The sequence below is a fragment of the Podarcis tiliguerta genome (genome assembly GCF_965153285.1).
Source record: "Podarcis tiliguerta genome assembly, chromosome: 6".
Lineage (NCBI taxonomy): Eukaryota > Metazoa > Chordata > Lepidosauria > Squamata > Lacertidae > Podarcis > Podarcis tiliguerta.
This window is the reverse complement of record NC_139539.1, coordinates 45582792-45598879: the sequence shown is the minus strand read 5'-3', so window position 1 is coordinate 45598879 and position 16088 is coordinate 45582792.

Here is a 16088-nt window from a genome sequence, read left to right as displayed (position 1 = left end):
AAACCATGGGCGTAGTCAAGGGGAGGCAGGGAGGCAGCTGTCCCCCCATCAAGTAAAACAATAGAGATAGGTTCTGCCCCCCCCACAAAAGTCCTGCCCCCCCAACGAAAATCCTGGGTACGCCCATGTAAAGAAACTGCTTTATATACTGAGTCAGACCACTGGTCCACCTTGCTCAGTATTGTCTACATTTGACTGGTAGTGGTTTGAGAGAGAGTCACCCCCATTCATACCTGGAAAAGGTGGGAATTGAATGTGGGCTTTTTGCATAAGCTCTGCCACTGAGTCTCTGTCCCACAACTTTTTCTAAGCACAGTTATGCTTCAAAAACGGAATTCTTTCTTATTCAAAGTTTATTAAATGCATAGAATACATATATGCATGTGACTGTGTGTCTGCACATTGCAACATACACATGTAAAGACAAGCACAGTGGCCTGCCCCCATCTTGCAAAGGATGCTCCGTACAATGTCCGCGCTGCCTTCAGAGCTGCAGCCTGTCTCTGCCCCCAGCACAGTTACTGTATAGGATTTCTCTGTTAGAAATGGCTGACAGCTTCTCTGAAGAAGTTCTTCTGTTAAAAGTAGATTGAAGTTTCATTGGCTCAAATCCAGGCTTCAATGCAAGAAGTTACATTACTTTTGGCAAGCACTAGAGGCTTTCTGATAATAACAAACGCCTTCGTCACCGTCCCAAACTTGACCTGTTTGGCTGCCATGGTGAAGTCAGCCCTAATTGAATTTTTCTGCTAATCTTGTCATGACTTCATCTCTTCCTGAAAACATGTGCATTGGCAGCTACATCTGCACATGCTCCCAAACACACACACACCCTCTTTCCTTGGTAAAAGTAAAAATTTCAGCCGGGAATTCTTGACCAAAGTACCTTTCAGCAGTATGTTTCTATAGAAGTTGCTGGATGAGTTGCTTTCCTGAGTTCCAAAGATATGATAAATAATTTACCAGTAGTGGGTTCTGATTACTCAAGTCTATTAACATTTAGAGCAAAGAACTACAGCCAGTAGCCTCTAAATTATTACACAGGACGCCAATCTGTGTTCTCTTCTTTTCTCCTCCCAAACAGACTGGGAGCTCCCAGCATCCCACACACTTGGGAGGTGAATTGCTTTGGAATTAATGGATCTCACTGGAAATTCTAGTGATTGTAGTTTCAATGTTTAAGTTGTGCCCACACAGCTGTTCAGACGGCTTGTGAACTGAAAGTATCTAACCATTTTTCCAAACTCACAGAGAACTTGGCATTCAAACCTCAGACACCACTATTGTTCCATAAGAGATTTCAGGAGAAACAGTACAAACACACACACATACAACAGAGATGTAATGTTTTCCAGACTCTGTCTCTAATCAATATACGATTACGTACAGCAGAGAATCAAATGTTTAAATCCGTCTATGTATAATTTTGAAGTCATCAAGAACACAGATAACCAAATAGTCATTCCTGGGAGTTGTTGTGTATATAATCCCTCTCGGAACATTTGCAACTATAAAAGGTGACTCATATTCTGATAGGATGAATGGAGAGAACATGTGATAGGTAGATAATGGAAGAAGTGCTCTTTCCATTCATTAAGATGCTTACATCCCACACTACATTTCGTCAGCGATCCCCGCCCTGCATATGCCAAATTTAACTCCAATAACTTTCAATGCACTCCTGATTTCTGGAAACATATTCCTTTTTAGCTGAAACGTTCTTTAAAAAACATGATTAGCTTTTTTGTTCTTAGTGGAAAGAAATATGGGAACTATAAAAGGGTGGCCTGGGAAGTTGTGTACCTTGGTTTATGTATGGACAACTTATTTATATGAATTCTTAGAGCAAAGAGAACTGATTTCATATTCTCCAACATTGGGAAACAGTGGCATAGTGCTTCATGCACTATTTCTTTAGTTTATAGCAACTTCTCCTGGAATCATTCAAGAGCAAAGAGGTTATTTGTAACTGTGGTTAAATTATGTACTTGAAAAACATAATTCTCCTGTAATATCCACTATTCCAAAAGAATATCACTGTAGCACATGAAAGAACAGGTTATACATGCCTCCTGACAAACCCTGCCTCCAGTCTGCCAGAGATTTGAGCATCAGTGTGGGGTAATGGTTAGAATATCTGACTTAGGACTTCAGGTCTTCATGTAGCTGTGTCGGTTGCTGTGTCATCTTGGGCAAATCTCACTGCCTCTCTGCTTAAAATACATCACGGGATAATTTGGAAGCGGCTGTCATGTACACTTTCCAGAGTTCCATGGAGGAAGGGCAGAATAAAGGGGGGGGGGAGGAGATTTAACTTGAGGACATGGAAGGACACTGAACAAGCAGAATGACAATTCCAGCAACTCATTCTATGATTGTGGCCAAAGATACATACTGTTGCATGCCACCCCACACTCCAAATGGTGCAAGACCCCAAGGGGTCCAGGTGCTTGGTTTCCTCAGAATGAGGGGCAGTGGAGACTGTGGTGTCTTTAGGATATATGGTTTATTTACACATATATACAACCTGAGCCTATGGTGGAGGGTCTCACAGCATTAACACCCCAAGAAGGTCTGGCTTCTCCTGTAGCCACATCCTTGGAGTCAAGCAGAAATCAAATATTTCTCTCCCTCTCAGGTTTCTGCCTGCAATCTGCTTTTAACACAACTCGGACCCTTCTCACCAACAGCTGGGGAGGGAGGGAGGCCCACCCATTTGCCCTCTGGCACAAAGCCACTTTCTTTGTTACCCTAAGGACCCAAATTTAGTGGGCCGTTAACTCAAGCTGGCCTGACTATACCAACAATTGAATCCTCCATTAGAATTCAACCCTTGTTGGATCCAGGAATTAAAGGGGCCCCAGGCACACAGTTTAAGGCCTGCCCCAACTCTAATCTAATCAATTTGAGAGTGTGAATGAGGTGCAAGAGACATGACTCAATCAGTGCTCAATGCATTGACCAGTATGTCTATCAAAAGCCTTGCAATGGGTGGGAAAAAGACTCTTTTAAAGAGATCTATTACATGCCCTAGCAAAACTGTAAATGAGATGTCTGAAAATTACCCTAAAGGTTGTTGTTGTTGTTGTTTAGTCGTTCAGTCGTGTCTGACTCTTCGTGACCCCATGGACCAGAGCACGCCAGGCACTCCTGTCTTCCACTGCCACCCGCAGTTTGGTCAGGTTCATGTTCGTAGCTTCGAGAACACTGTCTAACCATCTCATCCTCTGTCGTCCTCTTCTCCTTGTGCCCTCCATCTTTCCCAACATCAGGGTCTTTTCCAGTGAGTCTTCTCTTCTCATGAGATGGCCAAAGTATTGGAGCCTCAGCTTCACGATCTGTCCTTCCAGTGAGCACTCAGGGCTGATTTCCTTAAGAATGGATACATTTGATCTTCTTGCAGTCCATGGGACTCTCAAGAGTCTCCTCCAGCACCATAATTCAAAAGCGTCAATTCTTCGGCGATCAGCCTTCTTTATGGTCCAGCTCTCACTTCCATACATCACTACTGGAAAAACCATAGCTTTTACTATACGGACCTTTGTTGGCAAGGTGATGTCTCTACTTTTTAAAATGTTGTCTAGGTTTGTCATTGCTTTCCTCCCAAGAAGCAGGCGTCTCTTAATTTCGTGGCTGCTGTCACCATCTGCAGTGATCATGGAGCCCAAGAAAGTAAAATCTCTCACTGCCTCCATTTCCTCCCCTTCTATTTGCCAGGAGGTGATGGGACCAGTGGCCATGATCTTAGTTTTTTTGATGTTGAGCTTCAGACCATATTTTGCGCTCTCCTCTTTCACCCTCAATAAAAGGTTCTTTAATTCCTCCTCACTTTCTGCCATCAAGGTTGTGTCATCTGCATATCTGAGGTTGTTGATATTTCTTCCAGCAATCTTAATTCCGGCTAGGGATTCATCCAGCCCAGCCTTTCGCATGATGAATTCTGCATATAAGTTAAATATGCAGGGAGACAAAATACAGCCTTGTCGTACTCCTTTCCCAATTTTGAACCAATCAGTTGTTCCATATCCAGTTCTAACTGTGGCTTCTTGTCCCACATAGAGATTTCTCAGGAGACAGATGAGGTGATCAGGCACTCCCTAAAGGTAATAAGAAGGAAACCCAGCCAGATGGGTGGGGTATAAATAATAAATTATTATTATTATTATTATTATTATTATTATTATTATTATTATTACTATTCTCAATGGATAAATGGCAGAAATAGGTTTGTGTATGGTATGTAGGCTCAGTTATGGTATGTATGTGTTTCTAGTCTGGAAAGGATGGATGGGAAGACAGCCCTGCTCAGCCAGGGGTCAATCTTTCCTCCTCTCCTCAGTTGAGTCCCCACTTCAGATTAGAGAGAACTGTTTTCCCTGCCTGACCTTGGCCCATCAGCCTAGTTTAAAAGAGAATAGTTGATCCCACTCCCAAGCTTTATTGTTATCACTTCCAAGTCTTTTTCTAAAAATATAAAAATTTGTAAATCATATTCTGAGATAGCAGTGGCTGTTGATTTTCATACTCTCTGAAGAAAACACCAACGCAATAATATACCAGGGTTGTATTCAGTGCAGTGCTAAGGAGAGCATTCTGTGAGAGCAAGCATTTCTCCTTGCACAATGGAATGTTATCTCCCTCTGCTCCCACCGCCAAGTATGTCTTAGGGTTTCCCCAACCCTATAGAGCAGATATGGGAATGCATACGGAGAGGAGAGCAGGGAAAGTTTTATTGCACATATTTAGTTGAATACTACCCAAAGCATTATTCAGCAGCAGCATTCATTCAATCTTCTCAGCATTTCACTTGCTTGTATACAGTCCCTAGCATGTTTGGGGGCAAGGGATCCTATCTGAATGGTAAACGAAAGAATTGAAAATGTTGTGTTTTCTCAGGTTCATTTTGCACCTTGGTGTTTACCAGTAGCGGCTCCATTTCTGTTGCCACCAGCTGCCTGACACAGGCAAAAACTGTTAAAGACAAAGGAGCTCTGACAGATTCAGGCAGCTAGTTTCTCCCTTAGTCCAGAGTGCCCACTTCTAACATTATTTTTAATGTGTGGGAGCATGACATACAGAAAACAAGGGGAAGAAGAGACCGGGCATGGCCTACAGAGAGAGAAACAGTCTCCCCAGACACATTTTGGAAGCAGATGTTCTGTCTCATCCCCTTCTTTCATTATGGTCTGGTTAAAAACCCCCAGCAAGAATGGATCAGAACTAATTAACCTGAAAGCTAAAGTCATTCAACCCTGACAAATTCCCCCTTCCATTTTCTTAAGTGAAAAGGTACAACCATAAATGATAAACATTTATTTCCTTAAATGACCTGCCCTGCTGACTGAGATTTCCTCCCCTGTTAGCTGATTACCAACGAGAATGATTTGGTTGTTTTGAGTTCTGCTTAGATTCTAGCTTTCTCCTTGGTGAATGGGTTGTGAGAGGGGTTTCAGCTGTTAGTCCACACCACAGTTACGCATGTCTCCACACACTTTCTGGAGATTTGGGCCTCACATGACCCGTTCACCTCAAGCAAACGTCAATCTGCTATTTAAAGTGTCCAGCTCTGCACTCAGCAGTCATGTGAATTAGTACTAAGAAGCCTGCATTCTGTTCTGAATGGATTATCGCTGAATTCTTTAAACTGATGGCATAAGGTGCCAAGCTGGCAGTCCTAGATCTAATCTTCTCTGTTTACAAACACTGGACAAAGCTGCCCTATTAACATGCATCGTCTAACCTGCAGGGATATACAATCAACCGAAAGCTGTCTGACTCTTTCCATGATCTATATGTCAAAACTGATTTGTGTCAACATGGAGTGGTGATTTCAATAAGACAAGTGATTAGAATGAATTTGTGGCTGGTATCATTGGGCTTTGGTGTGCTGAAGGACATGCAGCTAGACTGATCTTGCAACAGGCAGAGCAGAAGTCTGTGTACCCCAAGGCCTTATTGCCTCTGGGCATTGACCCAGCTGCAGCCATGAGTTTCAGATGCAGCTGTACAGAAGCTTGTTATTAACAGACAATGCTAGTAGTTGCCCAGCATGTTAGCCTTTGCATCTTGTTTGCACAAAGATCAGAAGGAATCTGAAATTCAGCACTTAAAGCAGGAAGTTTCTAACTTTTGCCCATCCAAATGTTATTGAACTCCCATCTCCCACCAACCCCCAGCCATTTTGGACAATAGTAGGAGATTATGGAATTTATAATCCAACAAAATCTGAAGGACCACAGGTTCCTGATCCCCGACTTGAAGGATGTAACTGCAAATTATGCATTGAATTCCCACCATTCACTGAAGGCCAGGTTTTCTGTGGTTAGCTGCTCACACCAGGCTTTTATTTCCAAGGGCTTGTTCACATACATAATTGTCCTGAGGGAGAACAATAATTTAAGACTCAGATTTGTTTGAGGTGTTTGATGGATTGATCAGAGAATGCGGCAAGAGAAAGAATACCTGGATATCTATCATTTTCAAAATTTCCTCTGTTTCTGTGGGTTATAAATCAGTGGTTTCTTATTGGGAGATTAATGCAGCTGATACACTGTCAGCACAATCCTATATAACTCTGCTCAGATGTCCCAACTTCATCCCAGGTGAGGTGGTTATAGGATTGCAGCATATCAAAATCCACATGCTTACCCAGGAATGCAAGATTAATGCATGGAGTTCCCATGCAAATAAAGATTAGAGGTCTGCATTCAAGGTCTGGGCCAGATCCTCCAAGTGTCCCTATTTTCAGGGACAGTCCCAGATTTACAGAAGCCATCCTGGTTTCTGATTTGATCTTGGAATGTCCCACTTTTCCTTTGGGCATCCCTATTTACACTGGAGAAATATTGGAGGGTATGTCCCTATTTTCAACAGAGATCTATTGTAGAGTATGGAGTTATGTGACCTCTGAGCCAAAGAGATAAGTACCGTAACTATACAACCTTTAGAAGACATCTGAAGGCAGCCCTGCATAGGGAAGGTTTTTAAATGTTTGATGTTTTAGTATGTTATATGTTGGAATCCACCCAGAGTTGCTGGGGCAACCTAGTAGAATGCGTGGGGTATAAATAATAAAGTTGTTATTGTTGTCATCATCATCATGGAATAGGATGGCCCTACTTTCATCAGGAGACGTGGGTGGCACTGTGGGTTAAACCACAAAGCCTAGGACTTGTTTGAATCCCTGTGACGGGGTGAGCTCCCGTTGCTCGGTCCCTGCTCCTGCCAACCTAGCAGTTCAAAAGCACGTCAAAGTACAAGTAGATAAATAGGTACCCCTCTGGCGGGAAGGTAAACAGTGTTTTCGTGCGCTGCTCTAGTTCGCCAGAAGCGGCTTAGTCATGCTGGCCACATGACCTGGAAGCTGTACGCCGGCTCCCTTGGCCAATAAAGCAAGATGAGTGCCACAACCCCAGAGTTGGTCACGACTGGACCAAATGGTCAGGGGTCCCTTTACCTTTACTTTCATCAGAGAAATGTTGAAGGGTGTGCTGGGCTAGTAAATTCTGAGGTGTGTGACTCTCTCCCTGCATCTATCCCCATTTGCCATCTAAGTTCCAAATCAATGAGAGGCACTCTTTCCCTCTCCTGTGGCACTTTCTGTCCCCACACCTTCTTCCTCATCTTGGTGTCTCCCTTGCCACTTTCTCCCTTCACTCTTTTTCTCCCATCCATCTCTGTGTCTTGTCTTATCTCACTGACTCAGTCTCTTGCACACGTACTTATATACACACACATTCTTGCTCATCCCTTTCTCTCCTCATCTCTGTCTACCTTCTTCTCATCCTTTCTCTCTCACCCCCCCCCCACTCTACAATTTCCCCTGCCCTGCCCTGCCACAATCTCCTCCAGGACCCAAGCACTGTTTGTGGTGAGGATTCACTGCCACAGCCACAAACATGATACAGCATGGCTTATCCCAGAAAAAATAACCCCCCTAAATCAATAAGCTGTGAAACACTGACAGATATATCCCTGGTTGCATAAACAAGCTCTCGAGGAAGTCAATTTTCACACAGGCACCAAATGGTGATATTCCCCGCCCCACGAAGACGCTGAGTGAGCACTCATTCTTGCTTGTGATACCACATCTAGCCAGGTAGACAGCAAAGCTCTCCGCTGAAATTTGATCCCAGTAGCTACTATAGAAAAATGATCGCAAATTGCTCAGCGACCCAGGGGAAGTTCTGTTGTCTTGACATCCATGAGGAGAGGGAGGCACAGACCTAGCAAAATCACACTGTTACACGTCTCTTGTCCCTGATACAATGGCTTTTCTTCAGAGTGGTTACCAGAAAAATGTATTTTTATTTCCCACATGGAGTCAATTGTGTGTAAATGTCTCCTTCTACAGAAATCAAAGCATATTTGATTTCATTGAATATTTCCCTCGTTTCACTTTGGGTTTCATGGTTCCCTTGTTTAAACAATTAGAATACTCCAGATGTAAAAGAAAGAAAGAGGGGGGGGGGTTCCAGCTTGCTCCCTTTCTTGTGCTTGTTTAGAGTAACCTACTTTCCCAGTTGATATCAAATACCCCTCCTCCCACTATCACCTCAAGTTACAGTACAAGCTGCCAAGGATATCAGTTCCTCATTAGTTATTGCAGTTCACTTTAGCACCTTCTTCTGCAGGGTGCTTCTTTGCAGTTATATTTTTGGCTCTCGTGTGCATTCATTCAATGCACTTGAGAGCTGGAAGCCACATAGTGCTCATGCTTAATCTGCCTTGATTCTCTGTTTGTCCACAGAGCACACCTGCGGAACCTCAGGCTTTGTAATGGATCCCCTAGTCCACACATGGGGAAGTGCAGTGTTGGTAGTGCAAGATATCCAGTGTCACTCACTTCTGGTTTCTCTTTAAAGCATGAAGTACCGTAGTTGTGCAGGAAGGAGCCACACCACTTTGTTGTAACCCCTCCAAGTGTTTCCTCCTTTGCTGAGGATCAGCACTTCTGCCAGTAGGAATCCTCTCATTTGCTTGGGCATAAAGTTTGCTTGTAGTTCTTGCTCTCTCAGACTCAGACCTGGAGCAAGCACCTAGAGCTCTGCCAATGGAAACTGATTTTACACTGGTGCAAACTGGAACCCTTCGAGACTGGCAGATTGAGCACAAAATAACCTGTAAAGACAAAAGATGAAAAGAAAAGTTAGGTTCTGGGGCATGTGAAACAACATTTTTCCATTCCAGAAGCCAGCATCCTCTCCCTGATCTGTTAGAAATATGTTGTGTTCGTATAAGATCACATTTTGCATTTGCAACTAATTTTCTGTCTGGATTCCACCAGACTGGTGTTATTTTGCAACACGTAATCGATGCAGTAATAGTGCATTAGTGGTGGGTTTATAATGGGCCGTACACACTTCGTTCTGCTGGATTAGTTCTGCAATCCCCAGTGTTACCACATCATTGCTGTCTGGAGGCACTCTCCTGCACTATTGTGCAGCAAAAGCAGGACAGACACACCCAGAACATTGGTTGTATACAAAGTCATAGATTTCAGCAGGAAGCTAAGGGGCATGCACTGATTGAAAGTGATGCGGCATGGCCACCCTAAAACGTCTGCAGGGGCAAATGGTATTGAAAGTGGAATCATGTATAACCACCCCAATACCATCATGAAAACAAATAATCATAAATCCACAATAAAAGAGGACCTCTGGAGGGGCCCAGAGTGTGCTCTGCTGGCTGAGAAGCAGCCTCCACACAAAGGGTCAGTCCCCAGCACTGCAAACAATCCATCCAGTTTTTCAGTCTCTTCAGCTGCATTCCAATCCAACCAGAGCTGCCTTGCATGATAATCAGGCCTAATTACTGCTTTATCCCTTGATTGTTGTGCTGGGCCTTTGGAACTGCAGTGTCCCTTACTCAGCTTACATGCATATTTCTTTCTTCCCCAACTTTCTCTCACCCTCCTCTTATTTAGATCCTTCTTTCTCTTGGGATTCTACTATTATAATTAGTGAATCAGGGTGTTTTTTTGTGGGGTGTTGTTGGTTTTTTTAACGGTTGGTATCAAAACCAGCTTGTGGTTTCAATTCACTGAACACAAATAACTGGAGTGTCTTTCCTTGGCTGTCAGTACTGGGCTTGCAATGCATTCTGTCCTGGGAGCTTGCTGGGTTCATTACTAAATTCTGTGTTAAAACAAAAATAATTCAAGCAGGCTCGTGCATGCTACAAAATATGAGCATTCTGTCTGGTACCATAACATTATAAAAACTTGAGCCTTGAATTCAGCAAAAGTCAATACATGTTAGATGTGTTCTAAATGATTTTCCATGGCCAGGCAATCAAGGGTATCATTCCTTCTAATTTACTCTGGCAAAGGAAGGAAGTTAATTGTAGCTGAAGTACAAGGCTGAGAGCCCCCAAAATGCTAGACACATGGAAATGAGGAAGGACATGCTAAGGGTCAGTGCATCCTCTCTGAAGCCATAAGATCCATGTTTTATCCCCAGACTATCATTGATTGCTCTGTGATCTGTCATATGTCACTCTACTTTTTGCGATATCCGGAGTATTGTATTCATCAGCAAAATCAGTTAATGCTTCTGTATCTCCTAGGAGATTGTGAGTACATAACACAGCATTTGTTTGAAGCTGCTGAAATATCAACACATATGTATGTTTATTTTGGGCTGTTCCTGAATGAAAGGCAATATGCTTCCCCCCTCCCTCTGCTTGTACACAGGAAACAGAGACAGAGGTTAAGCCCATTTCAGACATTATGGGTGGTATGCAATGCTAGTCCTACTCAGAGTAGTCCATGAACATGACTAACTTAGGTTTATTCATTTCAGTGGGTATACTGAGTAGGGCTTAGCTGAACACATCCCACAATTTTGTACGCTGGCAAAATAAACACATCATTGATGAAAGGCATCCATCCACATAATTTGCAGCTCACATGATTCACATCAACAAGCTGCCTGAATGGGGCTGAGCCCCTGCTCAAGTTTTATCGTGGGCTAAAACACAATGTACATCATTCACATATCTACACACATGTATATTTTGAACTGGGTAGCTGGTTTCTAAATATCAAAGGTAAAGTCTGAAGCCGCTTTAACAGCACCTTTATGTGGGGTAATTGCTGCACTGTACTATGTTCTGAGACCATATATTCAGGTATTAGAATGGTACTAACTTGGAGGTTGTCATTTTGCCAGATAAAAGGTAAAGGTAAAGGGACCCCTGACCATTAGGTCCAGTCGTGACTGACTCTGGAGTTGCGGCGCTCATCTCGCTAGGTTGGCAGGAGCAGGGACCGAGCAACGGGAGCTCACCCCGTCATGGGGATTCAAACTGCCGACCTTCTGATCGTCAAGTCCTAGGCTCTGTGGTTTAACCCACAGTGCCACCGGTGTCCCTTCATTTTGCCAGATAGAGGCAAGCAAATCATTGCTATTGCCCTAGAACAGTGGTGGCTACGTAAAGGCCATCCAACCCTCTGCAGACTTCTCAAACTGTATCCAACATTAATTAAATTCAGAATAGATCCACTGAAATTAACGGACACGATTAACTTAGGTCCATTAACTTAAATGGGTTACTCTGAGTAGAACTTAATCGGAGATGACCCAAAGCTAGGTAACAGTTTTAAACCTGTCAGAAAAAAGGAAGTTGTTTTTCAAATTTGTGTTTGATTTTCGTTATCTATTCCACTTCTCCAAAGAAGTCAGGACAGCATGTCTGGCTCCCTCCCTTCCTATTTTGCTTTCAAAACAACTCTGCTATGCTGAGAGAGAGCAACCAGCTCAAGGTCATTGAGAGAGCCTCATGGCTAAATGGGAGTTTGAACCTAGAGGTCCCCAGTCCTAGCCCAGCTCTTTCCACTGCATGTTGCTGGCTTATATGTAATACTTTGGTTAGCATAACGTTATTATACAGTTTGATCATCCAGAGAAGAACTAGATGGTGCAGCAAAATATACCATGCTCTGGTGGGTAGACTAGCCTCTCAAAACCACAGACTCTGGCCATCTCTGCCTTAGACTTAGAGCAACCGGCCTTCATGTCAACAACTTGTGTTCAGGGCGTTCTGGAGCAGTGTCAGAACAGAGTGAACACCATGCACTTGCCTGGGAGTGAATGCAAGAGCAATGTGTGAGCTGTTCTTGAGCAGCAGCTGGCTAAAGGTGGCACAATACATCTGCAGGAGAGCATGGAAGAACACCAAGTTCCCCCACATCCTAGTTCCTTTCCTGCTTCAATTAGCTCTGTTCATGAATGAGCAATTGTCAGACTTGAGCAGGCATAAGGAACCTATTGCCTTCCCGTTGCTGCTGGACTTCATCTCCCTTCATCCCTGACCACGGCTTATGTCGGCTGGGGCTGATGCGAGTTGGTAACTCCACACCTGGAGTGTTTCCATGTTCCTCATCCCTATATTAGACTTTGAATTCAGTCTTCCAATCCGCAACGGACATAAAGGAGATGTGGGCTGCCCATGGGAAGGAAAGCAAGTGACCAGGAACCCAACACCACCACTAAAACTTTTTGAAGCCATTAAATGTAATTACTCCTCAGGTTCTGTCTGTGGAACATGAGAAGATGAATATCCGTCTCCCAGTCTGGCATGTTTGTTTGGAAGTTGAGTTCAAGGAGATGATATGCTAAAGACTTCATACTTAATCACTCACAGATTCTCCACCGCATATTTTCACTTTCGGTGCTGGTAACACACAACTCGCTATGGCCAACATGAGTTATGGATGCATAGCATTTTTTTTTCTTTTTTTATTTTGTGGCGGGGGGGGGTGAGGGGGGGCACAAGCATTAAGCTTGAGCTCTTAAAAACCAATGTGCTTTTAATGAGAGTGATTATCTGCTGGTACTGCTGCTGCGGTTTGAACCTTCTGGACTTGCACTTTTTGTAGTTGTCCACCCTTTTGCATGCCTTGAGATCTCCCATAGATCATGATGCCACCACTGTATTATTTGTTGGCTGTGTAAGAATGCTTGTTATTTGCCTTTCAGGCTTCTTTCAGACCAAGGAAGAATTCTGAATTCCATTCCTTGTGATAAAAGAGGGAAGCCCAGTTTAAAAGCCACGTTTTCTGTTTGGGGATGGAAGAAGGACCACAGAGAAGTTTCGCCCTGATGCCGCAGAAAAGGCATCTTTGTACCTGGGATATTTCCTATAGAGTGCTTTTCCCCTCTCCTCTTTTTTTTTGGGGGGGGGGTGGGAGGGGGAGGAGGAAGGGAAGAGTTGTGGGGAGAGGCTCAATGGAGGCCTTCTTGCCATTGCTAATCTGCTTTGTGAATGGAGCCACATGGGGGGTTGGGGGATGGAAAGGAAGCCACATGCCTGGAATTCCTTTCTCTGGGTGGGCTCCTTCTCTCCAGACTCTCAGGATGTGGGAAATGGAAGATGAAAGAAACTGCATTTCCAGCCTATCGGGTTACAATGCCTAAACCAGAAAAGGATGAAGAAGGGGGGAAGGGGTGGATATGCAGAGGGAGAGCCCTGCTTTATTGGAAAGTGTCAGAGAGGGGGAGTCAGGGAGGAGAGAGAGAGAGTTTGGCTGGGACTTGGGATGGCAGCTCATGTTTTGTTTCACATCACCTCAGAGCTGTGGAATTTCCTCTGTTCTAAGGGTGCCTTGCAGAGAAGGGGCAGGGTTTAAGGTTAGCCTGGGATGAATAATCGTCCAGCGGCAACCGATTAAGAGTGTTACTAAGTGACTGCTGTTTACAAGCAAAACCTCCTGCAGCCTGGTGAGGAAAGAGAGGTCTGGCTGGGTGTGGAAGAGGCATACATACTTGTGCGATTTGTACATGAAACCCATATGATGATAATGAATGGGATCTGTGTGTTTACACCCATACGTACCTATTTGTATCATATACGTGTGTTTGTACACACACACACACACACACACACACACACACACTCCATCTATGTATTTCTCCTTTGCCAACTCAGTGCCAACTCCCATCAACCCCAGCCCTAACCAAATGACTATAGGTTTGGGGTTGTATCCAGTCATGTCCATGCAGAAGAATAACTGATTGCACAAGCAGTCCAATATTGCACAAGCAGATGTCCACTCATGCAATGGGACTTCCCCTTTCACTCCCCTCCCCCAGCATGTCCTCTAAATCTACTCCAAGGGGTCAGGGACCCTCCAGAGCAGTTTTGAGGGGAGCAAGGGGTGGCAAGAGAAGAAGGGGAAGTCCCAGAACCTGAGTGGACACCTGCTTGTGCAATATTGGATTTGCCCTGTCAAAGATCAGTATCAGCCAATCACATCCTATTAACTGTGTGCTAATTATTAGAATTGCATCAAAGTAAAGCATCTAGACTTGCAGGCTTTGACAGCAATCCTATACTCACTTGCCTGGGAATAAGGCATGCATAGGAGTGCACGGTTTGTTTCGTTATTATTTATTTGAGATATTTATATGCTGCTTTTCAGACGGTTTACAAAAATATATAAAGAGAGCTATCAGAAATTAAACTCTGTAATAGCTTCCCGTTTTATCAGATACATGAAGTACTCAGTTTACAGGTATGGGTGTGTGTGACAGTAAGCAGAGAAATAAGAACAGAATAAAAGGCAAGAAGTATCCAGTGACAATTGAATTAAGCTTGGAATGTATACAAAATAAACACAGTAACCTTTGACAACAAGTGACAGATGATGGAGTAATCAACTTAAAAAGGCTGTGCTAATTAGTATCTATAGTGTGTGATCCGAACTCATTGTTGCTCTTCAGGCCTAATTAAATAGAATTAAAAGATCTTGATGAGCTGTCTTGCAGTTTCGCATTGGAGCCTCCCTTTGACATTCCTTTGCTCAGGTATTGTCACCTTCAGATCAGAAGGACAGCGTACTGAGTGCTTGAGATGTTTTCCTACATGTCATTTCTAATGGCAGATTTGTAGGTGTTTATTGTCCTCCATAGTGACTGGGAGGTTTGTCCTATGGAGAATATAGAGTGACACTTGCAGCAGAATTTTGTGTGTATGTAGCCTTGGTTTTGTAGCTTTAGCTTTCACAGGTCACTTTTACAGTCCATACATGAGTGGTGGTTACATGAGCAGAGTCAGAAGAAGAGAAGGGCAAAGAGTTTTAGGAAATAAAAACCAGGCCAGCAATGCAAGAGATAGGTGTGCCCCATTCTGATGCAGAGTTAAATGCAATCAAGGCCAACTGAAAAGGAGAAAAGGTTCAGTAAGAGTGGGAGTGACCCACCCCCAAGTGATAAGGGAAAGCTAAAGCAAGATGAATAGTATACATAAACACATCATGAGCTAGCCACTCCCAGTTTCTATTCAGTCCAGATCTGATAGTGTCAAATCTGCATATGAATCCCAACTTGGTAGTTTCCCACTGAAATCTCATTCATCATGGTGAAGTACTGTGGCTTGCAAATCTGTTTCTTACTGAATGACTAGGGGGATTGAAATGATTTTATCATTTTAACATCTGTTTTGTGCCCATTGTGTAGAGGCAGTTCAGTTTGAATGGAAGATGTGCAGGCAAATGAACCCTCCATGGTATGATTGGTGTTGTTTGCTTCCATAATGGTGCTATTACTCAGATAGATATGGCGGTCAGAGTTTGCATCAGAGTTTGTTGCAGAGGCTGGTTCTGGAGTTTTCGCTTCCTATCTCTGTGAAGTGGGCCACTTTTGATGTGGAGTTGCTTCAGATGGGGCGAGGAGGGTGTTTGTCTGTTAGCAAGGACAAACATTCCCTGCAAGGACTCCACGGGCACTTCAAGACTGTTGACATTTTTAGGTAGCATCCAATCACATTCTCGCAAATTCACGTTGTACCATTAGCATTGATTTGGGCCTCTTGTGTGACAAACTTAAAAGGGACCCCTGATCATTAGGTCAAGTCGTGGCTGACTCCGGGGTTGCGGCGCTCATCTCGCTTTATTGGCCGAGGGAGCTTCCGGGTCATCTCGCTTTATTGGCCGAGTACAGCTTCTGGGTCATGTGGCCAGCATGACTAAGCTGCTTCTGGCAAACCTGAGCAGTGCACGGAAACGCCGTTTACCTTCCCGCCTGAGCGGTACCTATTTATCTACTTACACTTTGACGTGCTTTCGAACTGCTAGGTGGGCAGGAGCT